The following is a 21,051-nucleotide window of genomic DNA, read 5'->3' on the forward strand; positions in this document are numbered from 1 at the left end:
CCACACCCTCTCCAGCATTTATTGTTTCTAGATTTTTTGATGATGGCCATTCTGACTGGTGTGAGATGATATCTCATTGTAGTTTTAATTTGCATTTCTCTAATGATTAATCAAGTTGAGCATTCTTTCATGTGTTTGTTGGCAGTCTGTATATCTTCTTTGGAGAAATGTCTATTTAGATCTTCTGCCCATTTTTGGATTGGTTTGTTTGTTTTTTTATTATTGAGCTGCATGAGCTGCTTATAAATTTTGGAGATTAATCCTTTGTCAGTTGCTTCATTTACAAATATTTTCTCCCATTCTAAGGGTTGTCTTTTGGTCTTATTTATGGTTTCCTTTGCTGTGCAAAAACTTTGAAGTTTCATTAGGTCCCATTTGTTTATTTTTGTTTTTATTTCCATTTCTCTAGGAGGTGGGTCAAAAAGGATCTTGCTGTGATTTATGTCATAGAGTGTTCTGCCTATGTTTTCCTCTAAGAGTTTGATAGTTTCTGGCCTTACATTTAGGTCTTTAATCCATTTTGAGCTTATTTTTGTGTATGGTGTTAGAGGGTGATCTAATCTCATACTTTTACATGTACCTGTCCAGTTTTCCCAGCACCACTTATTAAAGAGGCTGTCCTTTCTCCACAGTACATTCCTGCCTCCTTTATCAAAGATAAGGTGACCATATGTGCATGGGTTTATCTCTGGGCTTTCTATCCTGTTCCATTGATCTATCTTTCTGTTTTTGTGCCAGTACCATACTGTCTTGATTACTGTAGCTTTGTAGTATAGTCTGAAGTCAGGAAGCCTGATTCCTCCAGCTCTGTTTTTCGTTCTCAAGATTGCCTTGGCTATTTGGGGTCTTTTGTGTTTTCATACAAACTGTGAAATTTTTTGTTCTAAGTCTGTGAAAAATGCCAGTGTTAGTTTGATAGGGATTGCATTGAATCTGTAGATTGCTTTGGGTAGTAGAGTCACTTTCACAATGTTGATTCTTTCAATCCAAGAACATGGTATATCTCTCCATCTATTTGTATCATCTTTAATTTCTTTCATCAGTGTCTTATAATTTTCTGCATACAGGTCTTTTGTCTCCTTAGGTAGGTTTATTCCTAGATATTTTATTCTTTTTGTTGCAATGGTAAATGGGAGTGTTTTCTTAATTTCATTTTCAGATTTTTCATCATTAGTGTATAGGAATGCCAGAGATTTCTGTGCATTAATTTTGTATCCTGCTACTTTACCAAATTCATTGATTAGCTCTAGTAGTTTTCTGGTAGCATCTTTAGGATTCTCTATGTATAGTATCATGTCATCTTCAAACAGTGACAGCTTTACTTCTTCTTTTCTGATTTGGATTCCTTTAATTTCCTTTTCTTCTCTGATTGCTGTGGCTAAAACTTCCAAAACTATGTTGAATAAGAGTGGTGAGAGTGGGCAACCTTGTCTTGTTCCTGATCTTAGTGGAAATGCTTTCAGTTTTTCACCATTGAGGACGATGTTGGCTGTGGGTTTGTCATATATGGCCTTTATTATGTTGAGGAAAGTTCCCTCTATGCCTATTTTCTGCAGGGTTTTTATGATAAATGGGTGTTGAATTTTGTCGGAACCTTTCTCTGCATCTGTTGAGATGATCATATGGTTTTTCTCCTTCAATTTGTTAATATGGTTTATCACATTGATTGTTTTGTGTATATTGAAGAATCCTTGCATTCCTGGAATACACCCCACTTGATCATGGTGTGTGATCCTTTTAATGTGCTGTTGGATTCTGTTCGCTAGTATTTTGTTGAGGATTTTTGCATCTACGTTCATCAGTGATATTGGCCTATAGTTTTCTTTCTTTGTGACATCCTTGTCTGGTTCTGGTATCAAGGTGATGGTGGCCTCATAGAATGAGTTTGGGAGTGTTCCTCCCTCTGCTATATTTTGGAAGAGTTTGAGAAGGATAGGTGTTAGCTCTTCTCTAAATGTTTGATAGAATTCGCCTGTGAAGCCATCTGGTCCTGGGCTTTTCTTTGTTGGAAGATTTTTAATCACAGTTTCAATTTCAGTGCTTGTGATTGGTCTGTTCATATTTTCTATTTCTTCCTGATTCAGTCTTGGCAGGTTGTGCATTTCTAAGAATTTGTCCATTTCTTCCAGGTTGTCCATTTTATTGGCATAGAGTTGCTTGTAGTAATCTCTCATGATCTTTTGTATTTCTGCAGTGTCAGTTGTTACTTCTCCTTTCTCATTTCTAATTCTATTGATTTGAGTCTTCTCCCTTTTTTTCTTGATGAGTCTGGCTAATGGTTTATCAATTTTGTTTATCTTCTCAAAGAACCAGCTTTTAGTTTTATTGATCTTTGCTATCGTTTCCTTCATTTCTTTTTATTTCTCATCTGATTTTTATGATTTCTTTCCATCTGCTAACTTTGGGGTTTTTTTGTTCTTCTTCCTCTAATTGCTTTAGGTGCAAGGTTAGGTTGTTTATTCGAGATGTTTCCTGTTTCTTAAGGTAGGATTGTATTGCTATAAACTTCCCTCTTAGAACTGCTTTTGCTGCATCCTGTAGATTTTGGGTCATCTTGTCTCCATTGTCATTTGTTTCTAGGTATTTTTTTATTTCCTCTTTGATTTCTTCAGTGATCACTTCATTATTAAGTAGTGTATTGTTTAGCCTCCATATGTTTGTATTTTTTACAGATCTTTTCCTGTAATTGATATCTAGTCTCATAGCGTTGTGGTCGGAAAAGATAATTGAAACAATTTCAATTTTCTTAAATTTACCAAGGCTTGACTTGTGACCCAAGATATGATCTATCCTGGAGAATGTTCCATGAGCACTTGAGAAAAATGTGTATTCTGTTGTTTTTGGATGGAATGTCCTATAAATATCAATTAAGTCCATCTTGTTTAATGTATCATTTAAAGCTTGTGTTTCCTTTTTTATTTTCATTTTGGATGATCTGTCCATGGGTGAAAGTGGGGTGTTAAAGTCCCCTACTATGAATGTGTTACTGTCGATTTCCCCTTTTATGGCTGTTAGTATTTGCCTTATGTATTGAGGTGCTCCTATGTTGGGTGCATAAATATTTACAATTGTTATATCTTCTTCTTGGATCGATCCCTTGATCATTATATAGTGTCCTTGTCTCTTGTAATAGTCTTTATTTTAAAGTCTATCTTGTCTGATATGAGAATTGCTACTCCAGCTTTCTTTTGGTTTCCATTTGCATGAAATATCTTTTTCCATCCCCTTACTTTCAGTCTGTATGTGTCCCTAGTCTGAAGTGGGTCTCTTGTAGACAGCAAATATATGGGTCTTGTTTTTGTATCCATTCAGCCAATCTGTGTCTTTTGGTGGGAGCATTTCATCCATTTACATTTAAGGTAATTGTCGATATGTATGTTCCTATTCCCATTTTCTTAATTGTTTTGGGTTTGTTATTGTAGGTCTTTTACTTCTCTTGTGCTTCTTGCCTAGAGAAGTTCCTTTAGCATTTGTTGTAAAGCTGGTTTGGTGGTGCTGAACTCTCTCAGCTTTTGCTTGTCCATAAAGGTTTTAATTTCTCCATCAAATCTGAATGAGATCCTTGCTGGGTAGAGTAATCTTGGTTGCAGGTTTTTCTCCTTCATCACTTTAAATATGTCCTGCCAGTGCCTTCTGGCTTTCAGAGTTTCTGCTGAGAGATCAGCTCTTAACCTTATGGGGATTCCCTTGTGTGTTATTTGTTGTTTTTCCCTTACTGCTTTTAAGATATTTTCTTTGTATTTAATTTTTCATAGTTTGATTAATATGTGTCTTGGCGTATTTCTCCTTGGGTTTATCCTGTATGGGACTCTCTGTTCTTCCTGGACTTGATTAACTATTTCCTTTCCCATATTAGGGAAGTTTTCAACTATAATCTCTTCAAATATTTTCTCAGTCCCTTTCTTTTTCTATTCTTCTTCTGGAACCCCTATAATTCGAATGTTGGTGCGTTTAATGTTGTCCCAGAGGTCTCTGAGACTGTCCTCAGTTCTTTTAATTCTTTTTTCTTTATTCTGCTCCTCAGTAGTTATTTCCACTATTTTATCTTCCAGGTCACTTATCCATTCTTCTGCCTCAGTTATTCTGCTGTTGATCCCATCTAGAGTATTTTAAATTTCATTTATTGTGTTGTTCATCGTTGTTTGTTTCATCTTTAGTTTTTCTAGGTCCTTGTTAAATGTTTCTTGCATTTTGTCTATTCTATTTCCACGATTTTGGATCATCTTTACTATCATTATTCTGAATTCTATTTCAGGTAGACTGCCTATTTCCTCTTCATTTGTTAGGTTTGGTGGGTTTTTATCTTGCTCCTTCATCTGCTGTGTGTTTTTCTGTCTTCTCATTTTGCTTATCTTACTGTGTTTGGGGTCTCCTTTTTGCAGGCTGAAGGCTCGTAGTTCCCGTTGTTTTTGGTGTGTGTCCCAAGTGGCTAAGGTTGGTTCAGTGGGTTGTGTAGGCTTCCTGCTGGAGGGGACTAGTGCCTGTGTTCTGGTGGATGAGGCTGGATCTTGTCTTTCTGGTGGGCAGGTCGACGTCTGGTGGTGTGTTTTGGGGTGTCTGTGGACTTATTATGATTTTAGGTAGTCTCTCTGCTAATGGGTGGGGTTGTGTTCCTGTCTTGCTAGTTGTTTGGCATAGGATGTCCAGCACTGTAGCTTGCTGGTCGTTGAGTGAAGCTGGTTGCTGGTGTTGAGATGGAGATCTCTGGGAGATTTTCGCCATTTGATATTTCGTGGAGCTGGGAGGTTTCTTGTGGACCAGTGTCCTGAAGTTGGCTCTCCCACCTCATAGGCACAGCACTAAGTCCTGGCTGCAGCACCAAGAGCCTTTCATCCACATGGCTCAGAATAAAAGGGAGAAAATGTAGAAAGAAAGAATTAGTAGAAGTAGAAAGAAAGAAAGAAAAGAGGGAGGGAGGGAGGGAGGAAGGAAAGAAGGAGGGAAGGAAGGAAAAAAGAAAGAAAGAAGATAAAGTAAAATAAAATAAAGATAAAATGTAATAAATTTATTAAAATAAAAAATAATTATTAAGAAAAAATATTAAAAATACAAAAACCAAAAAATGGAAGCATAGAACCCTAGAACAAATGGTGTAAGCAAAGCTATGCAGCATAAATCTTGCTCTCAAAGTCCACCTCCTCAATTTGGGATGATTCGTTGTGGATACATGTATTCCGCAGGTGCAGGTACATCAAGTTGATTGTGGAGCTTTAATCCGCTGCTCCTGGGGCTGCTGGGAGGGATTTCCGTTTCTCTTCTTTGTTCTCACAGATCCCAGGGTCTCAGCTTTGGATTTGGCCCCGCCTCTGCCTGTAGGTCACCGGAGGGCGTCTGTTCTTCGCTCAGACAGGACGGGGTTAAAGGAGCAGCTGATTCGGGGGCTCTGGCTCACTCAGGCCGGGGGGAGGGAGGGGCACGCAGTGAGGGGCGGGCCTGCGGCGGCAGAGGCCGACGTGACGTTGCACCAGCCTGAGGCGCGCCGTGCGTTCTCCTGAGGAAGTTGTCCCTGGATCCCCGGACCGTGGCAGTGGCGGGCTGCACAGGCTCCCCGGAAGGGGGTGTGGATAGTGACCTGTGGTCGCACACAGGCTTCTTGGTGGTGGCAGCAGCAGCCTTAGCGTCTCATGCCCGTCTCTGGCGTCCACGCTCTTAGCCGCGGCTCGCGCCCGTCTCTGGAGCTCCTTTACGCAGCGCTCTTAATCCCCTCTCCTCGCGCACCAGGAAACAATGAGGGAAGAAAAAGTCTCTTGCCTCTTCGGCAGGTCCAGACTTTTCCCCGGACTCCCTCCCGGCTAGCCGTGGCGCACTAGCCTGCTGCAGGCTGTGTTCAGCCGCCAATCCCAGTCCTCTCCCGGCGCTGCGACCGAAGCTCGAGCCTCAGCTCCCAGCCCCGCCCGCCCCGGCAGGTGAGCAGACAAGCCCCTCGGGCTCGTGAGTGCCGGTCGGCCCTGATCCTCTGTGCGGGAATCTCTCCGTTTTGCCCTCCGCACCCCTGTTGCTGTGCTCTCCTCCGCGGCCCCGAAGCTTTCCCCCTCCGCCATCCTCAGTCTCCACCCGCGAAGGGGCTTCCTAGTGTGTGGCAACCTTTCCTCCTCCACGGCTCCCTCCCAGAGGTGCAGGTCCCGTCCCTATCCTTTTGTCTCTGTTTATTCTTTTTCCTTTTGCCCTACCCAGGTACGTGGGGGGGTTTCTTGCCTTTTGGGAGGTCTGAGGTCTTCTGCCAGCGTTCAGTAGGTGTTCTGTAGGAGTTGTTCCACGTGTAGATGTATTTCTGGTGTGTCTGTGGGGAGGAAGGTGATCTCCGCGTCTTACTCTTCCGCCATCTTCCCGGAAGCCCCTGTGGTAGAGTTCTTGTTGCTGCACATCCTTGATAACATTTGGTAATGTCAGCCTCTTAAATTTAACCCATCTAAAATGTATTTTATTGTGGTCTGAAAAAGCATTGCCTTGATTTCTAATGAGGTTGAATGTCTTTTCATACTTATTTACCATCGATGTTTCCTTTTTTGTGAATTGCTGCTCATATCAACCCCCTATTTGTTAGTTCATAGGTGTGTGTGTGTGTGTGTGTGTGTGTGTGTGTGTGTGTACCGTGGCCAGATTTATCAGTCTGTTCTTTTATGCCTAGTAATTTTTGAATTTTGCTTAAGAAATCCTTCCATCCCTATGTTATATTTTTTCTAAATGTTTTAAAATTTTACCTTTATATTTAAGTCTACAATGCATCTGGAGTGGATTTTTCTGTTCTACTGCATGAGATAGGGATCCAATTTCATTTTTCTCATATGAAAAACAGTTATACTAGCATAATTTCCCGTCTTGGTCTTCAATGCCAAGGCTTTCATAAATTAAAATTTCGATTATGTGAGACTGCTTTTGGTCTTTCTATTCTATTTCGTTGGACCATCTGTTTCTGTGTGAGCACCTCAGGTTTGCTTTCCTTTTCCTCTTTTGTTTTACATTCTTATGCCCTCCTCTAAGGATCCTGGATCTTTCATTCCATAATTCACTTATATCCAAGGTCAGCCAGTTTATTAGGAGCATCCTGATAGATTCCATAGTGTATCAATAGCAGAACAAACAGGGCTATCTCTTGCTTATGGTGATATCCTCTCATAGCATATGCCAGTATGTTATAAAGTCCCCATCGCCACCAGGGTGACCATGGCAAACAGGAGTGAAGGGGGCAAAGAATATGTTCTGTCACTCTTTCTCTAAGATTTCACTACAATTTCTTTTTCATATGTGCCACCATATCACTCTGTTGACTCAGTTTTTTTCTTCTAAACAGCTGTCATTCAGGTCTTCCTCAACTCTGCACCTCCTAATTATGTTTTCTAATAAATGCAATACTTTATATTTTCCTCTCCAAATTTTATCTAATTCATTTTATCAGATCATTTTATATACATGATTATATTATTTCAACTATTCACAACCATTCAGTGATGATAATCCTCTCTATCTGCATCCACATCGATACAGTTTTTGACAGGAGAAAGCTCAATAGCTCAATTGACGTTGATTAATTAATTCTCAGCTGTTCAACTCATCTATTCATTCTTTGTCATTTAGGTCACATCCTACTATCTTACCCCAGGATACCTTACAAGACTTTGTCAAGCATCTTGCTGAAATAGGTATGTGATGCCACTGGTATACGTTGATGTAAATGCACATAAAATATAATTTAACATATTTGTTTTATCATATTGTCAAATAGCACATATCATATATTTGTTTATGTCTCCTCCCCAACCCATTGCTACTCTTTATTGGTTACCTTATTTCACTTTCTTTCAATAATATTCATAAACCATGTATTTAAGTATAACTTCTAGAATTACAGGTGTTACCGGTATGATATTGTTTCCCACACCCACTTTTCTCCCCCTACTGCCCTCAGGTCCCGCTTTTGATAATCAAGACAAAATTTACTTTTCTCATTTACAACAACGAGAAAAACTTTTTGTTGGTTGCTTGTTTCTCTCCATTACTTCTGAAGATCTAATGCATCTGAGCCTAGAGACTTAAACACAATTAGGTACTCACTTTCCATCTTCTCATTTTTTCAGTCTACTACTAAAATTAACCATTTCAGGTCTCTTCTTTACAGTTTGAGGGTCGTTCTTCCTGATAAACATGACAAAAGCCACAGGGAGAAGGACCGTTTTCCTTCCCCTTTGTCATATGCTAACATTGCACCATCTGGCTCAAGCCAGGGGTCTAGCCCTTCCTATTCTTCTTGCCCTGAACATAACCAAAGTGCATTTTTACTTACTCAGCATTTTCTTTGCAAGCTTCAGCTCATCCTTTACTCCAGCTTTATTGATTTTATTCTGACATGTGACCATGCTGCTGACAACCAAATTGTGCTAGGGAAGGTGAAAGAAAGCTTGTCAAGACTTAGTGAAGCTGAACCTTAAACAAACACCAGTCTTGCTGGTTACACTGATAATTAATCCTGCTGAGAGCATATTCCCAAAAGAGGATTGAAGGCTAAGAGATGGGTTTGATCACATGAGATAGAGACACCCATCAACTCTATGCCTGATGCTGCTACCGTATGGCAAAGAACATTCTTTACAATATCTGAAGGATGTCTCTGAGATAACATCTGTGCCTAAGAATAGCAATACTGTCCATTGCGTTGATTTTCAGTAGCCGATGCCAGACACATAGTAGTACTCAACAGAAATTTGTTTATTGACAAAATGAGAACAATAAATATTGGAGGAGAGGAAAAAGGATTATTTCCTTCAAGTCACATGAGGGACTAAAGTTGAGAATATGGATTTAATTGTTTATACTGTCTTTGGACTGATTCGACATTTTTCACTTTAAGATTCTGGCCACTTTGATCCACAGGGAAACGTTAGTGGTGAAAATATAGAATCTGCTTCTTGGAAAATGCATTGCTTAGACAGATTAAAGACACATAAGCTAGAGAAAGTATGCAAATCTTCCTTGTTTGAATGGAAGGGAAAGGAGGCAATGGAAGGAATTAGTGGAAATTTTCAAATCTTAGTCTCTTTCTGATATTTTTGATAAAAGCCGCTGGGAGTGAGTCAAGAAGGAAGACTAACAAGTTCATCCGCCAAAAAACAACTGCTATTTTCTCTTGAATATTAGTAATTAAAACTGTTTTAATACTCTCAGTTATTCTCGGTTAAGTTTGCAGAAAAATGTGTATGTGTGTGTGTGTATAGGTGAAAAGAGAGAAAGAAAGAAAGAATCATTTTTCTTTTCCTAGGGTTCAATAGTTTAATATATAATGTAATCCAGGGCTTTGCAGAAATGAGCTTGTTTAACAACTCCTGGTACTGCGTGTAGTAATCTCTAAGTTTGCTCAAGTCCTTTTGGAAATAGGCATGGCGGAAATGACAGATTACTAATCAGTTCCCTGTGTATTTGTATTGATTCTATAGCTCACTGTTCACACTTGCTTAAACATTCATTCAAACTGAGACCCTTTTTTGGTTAAAAAAAAAAGTACGCAGTGATATGAACTGTGTTAACTGGTGACTAGCTGGAAGGGAGAGGTTTTCCTCAGCCACAGATCCAACTTCAGTTCAGGGTTTGCTATTTTTAATCACAGAACTTTGAAACTTAATTCAGTTAAAGAGGGAGGAAGTTGTCAGGGGAGGGTAGCTAAAAGTTCATGCTAAATTTACTTAGAACCAGATTGCGTTCATTAATATTTATACGTCTCTGGTTGGGAAGGGCGATTACGCTCCTTTAAAAACACTGGGTATTCATTATCCGCGTATCGCGTGGCCTTCTGATCAGGGAAGGTGGGTTTTCATTGTGCGATCAGTGGAGATACAGATGGAAACCATCTGGTGCCTCATCCCTTGTCTGTCAAAGCCTCGTCTTGTCTCTCACATGTCAACGATGAATGGAAGGATTTCAATCTCGAGCTGAACAATGCAGCTCGAATCCCTCAGCTAGCCAAGGGGTTCTTGGCAAGCGTTGATGGGCTTAATATTTTAAAGAAACCAGCAATCATTTTAATTCATTAGTTGAGGCCTGTTGTTCTAGGCAGTGTTTTTGATTTGTATTTTGGGCATTGGCTTTGTTTTTGACTCACAAGCGTATTCCATATGGGCATATTTTCTTTTACACAGTGTAACTCGTGGGGACAAAAGTGGGAGTTTTATCAGATAAAATGACCAAAATGCTGAGAGTTCTTTTAATCATCTTCTGTATTGATTATGATTCATATTAAAGAGTTACCAAAATTTTCCTTGTTAGCTAAGAGCATAAATCAGAGAACACAGAATTTAATTAACCTAACTATAGTCAATACGTCTAAAAATCCATGCATTTCCTATCTCAGTTCCTTTGAGATAAGGAAACTTGGTGCAGAGCTGTCTTAGAGCACCTTGGGTCCACACTCTAGTGGCTGGCTGGCTGGCTGGCTGCCTGTGGAGGTGACTTCCGGGATGGAAGCAAAGTAACCAACCCACATGGTTAGCTTTGACAGTCATACTCTAGCTAATAAAGAACAGGTTGGTTTTGCTGCATTCCACATTGAGAAGAAAGAGGTGAATCACCAAAAAGCAAGTTGATGTCAGAGCCCTATTCAGAAACTCATTTCCAGGGTACATCCTGGGGTTGGTAGAGATTCAGCTCAGCTCTTTACACCTGCCAAGACTGTGGTGGCCATTACAGCAGTTATAAGCCCACCACTGACATGAGTGTGGAGAGTGGACATATGTATACATATAACTGATTCACTTTGCGGTACAGCAGAAACTAACACAACATTGTAAAGCAACTATACTCCAATTTAAAAAAAAATTCATAAGCTTGAAAAAAAAGATTGTGCATTGCACTATATGTAAATTTTACCTTAAAAGGTAAATAAAGAGTTCATAATATGCAAGAAGAAAAAAAAGAGAGAACACATAACAGGCAAATTCTTTTATTTATTGTAATGATTGTTGTGTTGATACATAGTGCTTATTACCTGCCAGGTACTGTTCTACGATGCTATATAGACTTTCATTCATTTAATCCTTGCAACCACTCCAATAGGTAAATTCTATTATTATCCTCATTTTACAGATGAGGAAACTGAAGCCCGAAGAGATTAAGAACTTGCCCAAACTCCATAGCTTTTAAATGGCAGCATAGGGATTCAAATCCAGATAGCCAGTCTCCGAAATTTGTGTGCATATCCTGCAAATTGTCTCTCACAGTCACCATTGGAGGTAGAGGTCATTCTTGTTATTTCTGTTTCAAAGATGAGGAAACTAAAGCACGTCCTTAGTCTAGGACGTATAAATTGTAGCTGTGGAGCCAGGACTCAGACTTTCTGAATCCCATTCTCTTTATGCAATGGAAAATTCAGAACAGTCACTATGAGGCACCACAATAAACTCAGTCATTAGAGAAGTACTGTATTTGTTCAGGGTAATACAGTCCTAGGAAAAGGAAATATACTGATTCTTTACAGATTTACAATAATGTAATTCAACCAAATGATTATAGTTTATTTTCGACGAACATGGAATTGAAATTAACTCATTCTGATGCTACTCAATTGAGTGTTTACTGTATTTTTCTTGCCTCCAAATGTTGGTGAACGTAATCCTTAGTACGTAAAAAGCTTTTTCAGGGCTTCCCTGGTGGCGCAGTGGTTGAGAGTCCGCCTGCCGATGCAGGGGACGTGGGTTCATGCCCCGGTCCGGGAAGATCCCACATGCCGTGGAGCGGCTGGGCCTGTGAGCCATGGCCGCTGAGCCTGCGCGTCCGGAGCCTGTGCTCCACAACGGGAGAGGCCGCAACATTGAGAGGCCCGCGTACCGCCAAAAAAAAAAAAAAAAGCTTTTTCAATTTAATAGGAAGAAAACTGAATAGTCACATTTTTTAAAGAATGGACAAAGAATGAAAATAAATACAAGTAGGCTATAAATTTTTTAAAATGACAAGAAGATTTAACCTCATTAAAGAATAGTAGGAACTCATCCTGTTACTAAAGTGGCACAGATTAAATAAAGTGGTGATATATAGCATCACCCTATGGTGCAAGGGAATTGGCTAAGGATGCTTTTTTTTAAGGACAATTTTTCAATGTGTATCAATAGCCTTAAAGGGTATATACATTTGGATCTATGAATACTGCTTCTAGGGACTGATGCCAAGAATGGCATCATGAATGTGAACAAAGGCTTTTGATAGGACTTCCCTGGTGGCACAGCGGTTAAGAATCTGCCTGCCAATGCAGGGGACATGGGTTTGAGCCCTGGTCTGGGACGATCACACTGCCACGGAGCAACTAAGCCTGTGCGCCACAACTACTGAGCCTGCGCTCTAGAGCCCACGAGCCACAACTACTGAGCCTGGATGCCACAACTACTGAAGCCCGTGCGCCTGGAGCCCGTGCTCCGCAACAAGAGAAGCCGCCACACTGAGAAGCCCGTGGACCAAGAATCCGCCTGCCAATGCAGGGGACACGGGTTTGATCCCTGGTCTGGGAAGATCCCACATGCCACGGGGCAACTAAACCCATGCACCACAACTACTGAGTCCACACGCCACAACTTCTGAAGCCCGTGCACTCTGGGGACCGCATGCTGCAACTACTGAAGCCCACGCACCTAGAGCCCGTGCTCTGCAACAAGAGAAGCCCCCGCTCGCCACAGCTAGAGAAAGCCCGCACAGCAACAAAGACACAGCACAGCCAAAAAAATCCGACTTTTTTTTTTTTTTTTGCGGTACGCGGGCCTCTCACTGTTGTGGCCTCTCCTGTTGCAGAGCACAGGCTCCGGACGCGCAGGCTCAGCGGCCATGGCTCATGGGCCTAGCCGCTCCGTGGCATGTGGGATCTTCCCAGACCTGGGCACGAACCCGTGTCCCCAGCATCGGCAAGCGGACTCTCAACCACTGCGCCACCAGGGAAGCCCAAAACCTGACTTTTTTAATAATCGAAGAAAACATTATTTATAAAAGCAAAAATATGAAACAACTGTTAAAGTTTTGATAAAATATATTTAGCACATTCCTGTGATGGACTAAAGGCAACTTTAAAAATATGATGTCTAAAATATTTAGTAATACAGTAGGATGTAAAAGATGTAAGTGAAAAAGCAGGTTAAGAAGGTTATAAAACAATGTGTACAATACAATCATTTTTTTATGAAAAGCAAATTGATATCAAAGTGTTAATAATGTTATTTCAAAGTAGCAGTGGAGTTATTTTTATTCTTTTCCTTTATGTTACAACAAAAAGTGAATTAAAAATCAGAAATAAAATAATACTTTTTAACTTTAAAAATTTTTTTCTACTAGATTTTTATAATCCTGTAAAAAATGTGATGTTAATGAATGTAAGAAGGCTCTAGATTTATGGACATTTAATTAGGTATTGAGGCACAATGAAGGGACATAGAGTCGATTAGCCCTTTTTTTAAAAAAAAAAATATATATATATATATATATATATATATATATATTTATTTATTTATTTATTTTGGCTATGCCAGGTCTTAGTTGTGGCACACAGGATCTTCATTGCGGTGTTTGGGCTTCTTAGTTGTGGCATGTGGACTCTTAGTTGTGGCATGTGGGATCTAGTTCCCTGACCAAGGATCGAACCCGGGCCCCCTGCATTGGGAGCGTGGAGTCCTACCCACTGGACCACCAGAGAAGTCCCCAATTAGCCCTTTTAATTTGTATCACGTAGCACAGCGGTTCTCATGAGGTCCACTTTCTGATTCAGGAGGTGTGGATGAGGTCCAGAAATGTTCATGTCTAAGAAGTACCCCAGGGCCCAAACTGTTTCAACCATGTTCTCAATCATAGCTGGATGTCAGAATCCCTTAAAGAGCATAAAAAAAACCCCCAGAACAATTAGGTCAAACCTCTGGGTCTTGGACTAGAAGAACTCCAAGTGCTTCTAGCTGTTGGCCAGGGCTGAGAACCACTGCTGCCACTGCGCTTCCAAGCCACCATTTTAATCCTGTATTAATTTCAGAAATTGAAATGCTGAAGCCCTCTGTCTGCAATTAACTGAACTATAAATACTTTGAAGATCCTTAGTCACCAAGCAGGTAGTTTTAATAGAGTGATTCTCCATCAACATTTTTAAGATATCCCTGGAAAGCACTTTTACAAAATTTCTCTATTTAAATATCTTGTCTTCTGCTGGATTGGAGTAGAGAATTTTCCTCTGAGAACATTTGTTGAGAAGTAAATAAGGGTTTTCTTGGAGTAGGCCATATATACCTGGGTGTTCGTTCATTCTTTTCTTCTTTTGAAAAAATTTTTTATCTTATATTGGAGTATAGTTGATTTACAATGTGTTAGTTTCAGGTGTACAGCAGGGTGATTCAGTTATACATATACATATATCCATTCTTTTTCAAATTCTTTTCCCATATAGAATATTGAGTAGAGTTCCCTGTGCTATATAGTAGATCCTTGTTGATTACCTATTTTATATATAGTAGTGTGTATCTGTTAATCTCAAACTCCTAATTTATCCCTCCCCCCCCACCTTTACCCTTGGGTAACCATACGTTTGGTTTTGGGGGGTTTATTAGGTTTTTTTTTTTAATATAAGTGTTTGTTTATTTATTCATTCATTCATTCATTTATTTATTTATTTGCCATACCACGCAGCATGCAATGCAGGATCCTAGTTCCCTGACCAGGGATGGAAACCGTGCCCCCTGCAGTGGAAATGCAGCATCTTAACCACTGGACTGCCAGGGAAGCCCCTTAAGTTTTTTTTTTTTAATGTCTGTGATTCTTTTCTTTTACAGTGAAATCAGATTCAATAAACAGATTGTCCTAAAAAGTACTGATGAACATAAAATTACCCAGAATCATGCTTGATACACTACACTGGGTACAGTCCACAGTTATATAGCACTAGGACATACCTCCTTGGAAACGGTAGGGCTAACCCAGTATTACGTGTCTGCTTTACATACAAAGCAAGCGTCTGACACATGGATGAGCACTGATACTTGGAAGTCAGCAGTGGGTACTGAAGTGCATTGAATCGGTTCCAACCTCTAAATACATTGTGCTCCAAATGTGAACTATAGGTTAATTCTTGAGAACACAGAATTTACTTGCCTGTGGAAATAAGGGTTAAGTCCCATTTTTCAAAACTCAAAGCCGGGGCGACAGGAACCAGGCAAACTGGTAGCAGAGTAGGTTTTTCTCATCATCCGCCCTTTCTTTACCTCCTAAGTGTCCTCTCTTCTGCTGCAGATGACCCCTCCCAGCTGTGTCAGTCATTTATTGCTTTATAACAAACCACCCCACGACTCAGTGGCTTCAGATAAAAACTGTTTGCTATTTCTCACAATTCTGTGGGTCAGGACTTCAGGTAGGGTTGGCCGGGCAGTTCTCTTGCTCCATTTGGTATTGGCTGGGGATCACTCATTCAGCCTCTTCGGCTGTGGCCGGGCTGGGCTAGAAGCTCCAAGAAGCTTTTACTCAACTGTGGGTGACCTGGTGTTTCTCCTGGGGCCTTGCCACACAGCTAGTTTGGATGTTCTTACAGTGTGGAGGTCTGAGGGGGCTCAGAACTCTCACGTGGAAGCTGGCTTCCAAGAAGGAAGAAGCAGAAGCTTCCAGTCCTCTTAAGTCTTGGACTAAGAAGTCCCGGGACCCAACATATCACTTCTTCCACGTTCTATTGGTCAAAGCAAGTTACAAGGCTGCCCCAAATGTAAAAGGGAGGAGAAGTGCATCCTACCTTCAGTGGGGGAGTGGCGTGTGCTTATAGGGAAGGAAAACATTGGCGGCCATCTTTGGAGACGGTCTTCTGTACCATCCCTTCCCTGTTGGATTCTGGAGGAGGTTGGGATGTGAGGTCCTAACTCTTCAAAGTAAGACCCACCAATGTGGTCATGTCCCCAAAGCTCAGGGGCATCCAGAGATGCGAAAATTCCTCAGCAGCAGCTAAAAGAATGGTGAATTCATGCCTATCCCTCTTTTAGCTCCTGTTTTGTCATTAAAAAGTCAGGAATCTGGGCTTCCCTGGTGGCACAGCGGTTGAGAGTACGCCTGCCGATGCAGGGGACGCGGGTTCGTGCCCCAGTCCAGGAAGATCCCACATGCCACGGAGCGGCTGGGCCCGTGAGCCGTGGCCGCTGAGCCTGCGCGTCTGGAGCCTGTGCTCTGCAACGGGAGAGGCCACAACAGTGAGAGGCCCGCGTACCGCAAAAAAAAAAAAAAAAAAAAAAAAAAAAAAAGTCAGGAATCTAAGTTTGCATCTGGGGAGGAAATGGAGGAAAGTGGCCATATCAACGTTAGTTTCAGCCGTATCCGAAACCCCAAGTAACAGTGAAGTAAACAAGTTTATTTGTTTCTCCTGTGAAGTTCAGAGGCAGGCCCAGCAGTGCTGGCATAGTTTCTTTAAACCCACTGCTCCACCCTCAAAACAAAATTGGAAAAATGGCAACTCTTCCATATCTACTGCACAGATCAAATCCATATCCTTAATTCAGATGATCCTAATTCCTTACTCGTGGGTCTTTGACTCTGGGCAGTTATCCATCCATGCCACCAAATTTCCTGAATGTCCACTTTTTATGGAAATGATGCTAGCATAGCATACAGGCTTCGTGAACAATTACAAATAGACAGAATTTCAAGCCTTATAAAATTTTCCAAGCCCCCCAAAGCTACGGAGTTTCTCTTCATTTCTCAGGGTGTGAGTCACAAAATATTTGCATCAGATTTGCCTAGTGAGCGTGTTTAACGTACAGATTACTGGGCCCCATCCAAGACTTTCTAAATCAAATTCTTTGAAGGATAAGTCCCAGGAATCTGCATTTTCACAAGTGTCCTCAGTGACTGTGTGTGTGTGTGTGTGCGTGTGTGTGTGTTGAATTTGGAGAATCATTGCCATAAAACATTGGGTAATGTTTTAAAACTTGCAGTATTTTCATTTAGCACATCATCGTCTCAACTAAGAAGCCACTTTGCAAAAGGTGCTACAAAGAGGGTTATAAATACGTGGTTTAAGTAAATTCTTCAGTGTTCAGTGCGGGGGGGGATCTAAATACATAAAACTTAAGGGCAAATAAAACCTTTTTTAAAAAGTTTCATAGTCGTACAAGTAACACTAGATACAGTCACAGAAAAATCCTTTTTCATCTGTATATCTTTAGGGGGTGTGTGTGTGTGTACACATAAATGAGCAAACCATGAAAAGGGAACAGGGTTGCAGCAGACTACAACAAAGATTGAAGGGTAGCATCTGCCCTAAGAACAGCCAGCTTCTGGGAGATAATTAGACAAGTTGGCATGGGTTCGAACAGGGAAGAAAAGGGAAAGAATAGGACAAACGTTTAATGACCTTGAGAACACGAACTCCCCCTCAGACAGTCACACGACAGCTGGACAGTATTGGCTTTGGACCAGGCAACCCAAGTGTGAATCTGCCTCAGTCACTTACCCAGTCCTGTGGTTATGCGTAAGTTACTTAATCCCTCTAGATCCCCATTTCTTCATTTGTGAACCTGGATGATGAAAGAACCAACATAATCAGTGACACAAGTGCTGGGGAGAGTTAGCAAGGAAAACAGCAGGAGATGTTGGCATGAGATGGGCACTCAGTGGCACCCATGGGAGAGGGGCCAAAGCTAAAAAGACTCTCTCTTGTGAAATGTAGCTAATCAATAGTGCTATTTTTAATTCATATTAAATATTGCATATTTAATTCAAGAGTGACCAAAACCAAGGCCACCCATGCTTTTAGGGTTTCTGGCTGTAGAAGGATGGTGAGCCAAGTTAGAATATTTGTAGGTAGAAGAAAACTTCAAGAGGAGCTAATAACTGAAGCCCATCATTTTGACCTTTTAGTTTCTAAGAAATAAATGACAGCTCATTGGTGATATTGCTCTAGTTTTCTATACTAGCAAGTTATTTTTTGCTGGTTGCAGTCAGAACATGTGAGGATGACACTGATTCACTCAAGAAATTATTCTAACTCAATGGGACATGACCTCAATTTCACCCAATTACATTTTTGACCTAGAGGAGCCCTAGGAGATAATTTAGGCCTATTTTATAAATATTTATTGTTAAACCAGGAAGAAATGACTCGCCCCAAGGCAGGTGGTGTCTTCGTGATTCGAACAATGTTCCTTCTCTGCCATAATGCTTTGGCCAGGGATTCTGGGCCAGCCCTTTCTTTCTTTTTTTCTTAATTGAAGTATAGTTGATTTATAGCATTGTGCCAATCTCTGCTGTAGAGCGAAGTGACTCAGTTATACACATATAAACAGTCTTTCCTTTAAATATTCTTTTCAATTATGATTTATCATAGGATATTGAATATAGTTCCCTGTGCTATATACCTTGTTGTTTATCCATCCTCTGTATAATAGTTTATATCTGCTAATCCCAACCTCCCAGTCCTTTCCTTCCCCACCCCCTCCCCCCTTGGCAGCCACAAGTCTGTTCTCTATGTCTGTGAGTCTGTTTCTGTTTTGTAGATAAGCTCATTTGTGCCATATTTTAGATTCCACATATAAGTGATATCATATGGTATTTGTCTTTCTCTTTCTGACTTATTAGTATGATAATCTCTAGTTGCATCCATGTTGCTGCAAATGGCATTATTTTGTTCTTTTTTATGGCTGAGTAGTTTTCCATTGTATGTGTGTGCCACATCTTCTTTATCCATTCATCTGTCCGTGGACATTTAGGTTGTTTCCATGTCCTGGCTATTGTGAATAGGGCTGCTGTGAACATAGGGGTGCATGTGTCTTTTCAAATTAGAGTTTTGTCCGGATCTATGCCCAGGAGTGGGGTTGTGGACCAGCCCTGTCTTAATCACCAGTAATAAGTGCCTACAGCTGTGCTATGTTTAGGGGCCACTGCTTTGAACAGCACAGAGATGGTTAAGCTCTTAGATTGCTCACCAGCTAGGAAGACCCACCGAACAATTCACTGAATTTTAGCCAAAAGGATTATGGGAGAGTTTAACAAAAGGATGTCAAGGAAGACTTCCCTGTTGAGCTGAGCCTTAAATGCAAAGGTAATTGGTCAATAAAAAGCAGGAAGGGAAGGAAGATTGAATGGTATGAAGCAAGGGAGATGTAATGGGAGTAACCAAAGAACCTGGAGGTCCTGAAAAGCCAGTGGGGCAGGAGAAGAGAGAGAGGGGAGGAGTAGAGCAAGGTGAGATCAGAGGGGTAGGCAGGAGCCCTGCTGAGAACAGGGACTCTATCTAAAGGGTTAGAGAGAGTCACTGAAGGGTGTTGAACAGGTAAGAGACCACGCATGCAATCAGCGTGTCTGAGCACTGACTGCAGAGTGGAGAGGGATGTGGTTGGAAGGAGGCTCACAGGGGTGCCAGCGGGTAAGAACAGGCAGGAATCAGGTATGCTTTGTGCCATGTGATTTACTTAGCAGAGCTTTGTTTCATTAGGGGATTATTAGCATTATTTTTTTTAATAAATTTTTTTACTGGGTAAAAACAATACATACTTATTGTAGAAAATCTGGAAAATAAAGGAAACATAGAACAAAATCACCCCAAATTCCACAATTAAAGTCAAATAGCTTTTTATACTTTGGGAATATTTCTTTTCTAATCTTTCTTTCCTAAGTTCATTTTTAATATATATAATATATATTATATATATATGTATAGTATCATACCAAGATAAAAAGTTTATATACCATTTTTACAAAAATATTGTTAGCATTTTTGAGTGCTCATTGTATGCAAGATTCTGAACAGAGTGCTTTTCCAATACTACCACAATTTAATCCTTGAAATAACCTTATGAGGTGGGATCTATTATTGTCCCCTTTTATAGATGAGGAAACTGAGGCTTAGAAAGATTAAGCCACTTTTTAAACAGCTTTACTGAGGTGTAATTGACATACCATGAGCTGCATGTATTTAAAGTCTACAATTTGGTAACATTTGACATAGGTATATACCTGGGAATCTTCACCATAGTCAAGATGATGAACTTAAATGTCACCCCAAAGTTTTCTCTTCTCCCTTAATTAATTATCCCTTCTCCCCACTGCCCTCATCCCTAGGCAGCCATAGATCTGCTTTCTGTCACTATAGATTAGTTTGACTTTTCTAGAATTGTGGACTCATAAGTATGTATCATGTTTATTGTGTGGCTTCTTTCACTCAGCATAATTATTTAAGATTAATCCTTGTTGTTGTATGTACCAATAGTTCATTGATTTTTATGGCCTAGTGGTATTCCATTGTATGGATACCACAATTTCTTTATCCATTCACCTGCTGATGAATATTTGACTGTTTCCAGTTTTTGACCTTTACAAATAAAACATCTATGAGCATTAGTATACAAATCTTTGTATGGGTATATGTCTTCATTTTTCTTGGGTAAATACCTAAGAATGGAATGGCTAGGTCATAGGGTAGGTGTAACTTGTTTTACATAAAGAACACTCAAAACCCAATAATAAGAAAACAAGTAACCCAAAATAAAAGTAGGCAAAAGTTGTAAACGTACACTTCACCAAAGAAGCTATACAGATGGCAAATAAATGCATGAAAAGATGCTGAACATTATTAGTCAGTAAAGAAATGCAAGTTAAAATCATAGTGAGATACCACTATACTCTGATCAGAATGGCTAAAGTGAAGAAGACTGACCATTCCCAGTCTTGGTGTCTCCCATACTCTGCTGGTGGAAATGTAAAATGGTACAAACCCTTTAGAAAATTGTTTGGTAGTTTCTTAAAAGGTTAAGTGTAAACTTACTGTATAAGTTTCCTATGGCTGCTGTAACAAATTACTATAAACTTGATGGATTAAAATAGCAGAAATTGGACTTCCCTGGTGGTGCAGTGGTTGAGAGTCCGCCTGCCGTTGCAGGGGACACGGGTTCGTACCCCAGTCCGGCAAGATCCCACATGTCGTGGAGCGGCTGGGCCCGTGAGCCATGGCCGCTGAGCCTGCGCGTCCGGAGCCTGTGCTCCGCAACGGGAAAGGCCATAACAGTAAGAGGCCCGTGTACCGCAAAAAAAAAAAAAAAAATCAGAAATTTATTCTTAGTTCTGGAGGTCAGAAATCCAAAA

The 21,051-nt window shown here is 40.5% G+C and overlaps 1 protein-coding gene across 9 annotated transcripts in view; it reads left to right on the forward strand.

Moving 5' to 3' along the window:
• THRB (thyroid hormone receptor beta) overlaps window positions 1-21,051 on the forward strand; it is a 392,184-nt gene that overhangs the window by 68,479 nt on the left and 302,654 nt on the right. For 5 of the 9 annotated variants that reach the window (XM_033431962.2, XM_033431959.2, XM_033431961.2 and 2 more), the window contains exon 2: window positions 7,576-7,640. The exons of the other annotated variants lie outside the window; for them this stretch is intronic. The gene's annotated coding sequence lies outside the window, so the exon portion shown is untranslated. The remainder of the gene's footprint in view (window positions 1-7,575; window positions 7,641-21,051) is intronic. 9 annotated transcript variants of the gene reach the window in all.

The sequence above is a fragment of the Orcinus orca genome, chromosome 5 (genome assembly GCF_937001465.1).
Source record: "Orcinus orca chromosome 5, mOrcOrc1.1, whole genome shotgun sequence".
Classification (NCBI taxonomy): Eukaryota; Metazoa; Chordata; class Mammalia; order Artiodactyla; family Delphinidae; genus Orcinus; species Orcinus orca.